The 1156-nt window shown below is 38.2% G+C and overlaps 1 non-coding gene across 1 annotated transcript; it reads right to left on the bottom strand.

Annotated features, from left to right (window-relative positions):
- Positions 1–203: 203 nt before the first annotated feature.
- LOC113784084 (small nucleolar RNA R71) lies at positions 204–310 on the bottom strand. Its single transcript, XR_003470122.1, has one exon. It is a non-coding gene; the product is annotated as a small nucleolar RNA R71 (small nucleolar RNA).
- Positions 311–1156: the final 846 nt, after the last annotated feature.

Here is a 1156-nt window from a genome sequence, read left to right as displayed (position 1 = left end):
CACCTCACGAACTTCTTTGAATTATGTGAAACAGTGAAAATTGATGGTTGTTCTGAAGAAGGCAAGATGCAAAGACTATTTCCATTTTTATTTAAAGATGATGCTAAGGAGTGACTTAATTCCTTTCCAGCCGGTAGCATCACCACATGGGTTGACCTTAAAGATAAGTTCTTGGAACAATACTTTCCCCTAGCTTTGTTCGTTAGAAAAGGCAAGAGATTTCAAATTACAAACAAAAAGAAGGAGAATCTCTTTGTGACACTTACAGGTGGTTCAAGGGTTTACTAGCAGGATGCCCCAATCATGTTTATGACAACACTGCTCAAATGCAAATATTTTGTAATGGTTTGAAGCAAATATTATGTTGGATGCTACATTAGGTGGTTCTTTTAATTACAAAACCGCATCAGAAGCACAAAAAGTTATTGAGATCATGGCATCAAATGAACAAATGATGTTGTATGATAGAGGTGGTGGGTCAAAAAGTGGTATGCTGGAATTGAATGTTCTGGATGCTAGGTTGGCTCAAGGGAAGTATATATCAAAACAGATAGAAGATATAATCGTCGCTGAGATAAAAAAGGGGATGATAACTCTAAATATACAACCCCATGTGGCTCCTGTCAAATTATTGAAACATACTAGTTGTGACTTTTGTGTGGGAGCACATAAAAATGGAGCTTGTGAAGCACCAGATGAAGATGATATAAAAGAACTAGAAGAGGTGAACTTTATGGCTAACAATTAAAAGCAGAATAGTCACTACTCTAGTACGTACAGTCCGGGTTGGAGAAACCATCCAAACTTTTCATGGAAAAATCAACAGGGTGGATCTCAAAGTCAACAAGGAGCTCAACCATATCAAGCCCAACCTCATAAAGCTGCTTGGGAGAGTGCTATTGAGAAGTTAGTAACAAGCACAAGTTCTTTCATTGAAGAGTCAAGAGCCATCCAAAAAAATCACTCATCCTCAATAAAGAATCTGGAGACCCAAGTGGGTCAACTTGCTCAACAAATAGCACAAAGAGCGCCCATTAATTTGCCTAGTGACACAATTCCGAATCCACGAAATAATGTCAATGTAGTGACAATGAGGAGTGGCAAGGTAAGTGAACAAGTACCACATAAAGCCAAACATAGTGGAAGTACTTCAACT

The sequence above is a fragment of the Cicer arietinum genome, chromosome 2 (genome assembly GCF_000331145.2).
Source record: "Cicer arietinum cultivar CDC Frontier isolate Library 1 chromosome 2, Cicar.CDCFrontier_v2.0, whole genome shotgun sequence".
Lineage (NCBI taxonomy): Eukaryota > Viridiplantae > Streptophyta > Magnoliopsida > Fabales > Fabaceae > Cicer > Cicer arietinum.
Note: the sequence above shows the minus strand (reverse complement) of the source record. Positions and strands in the feature narration are given on the sequence as shown.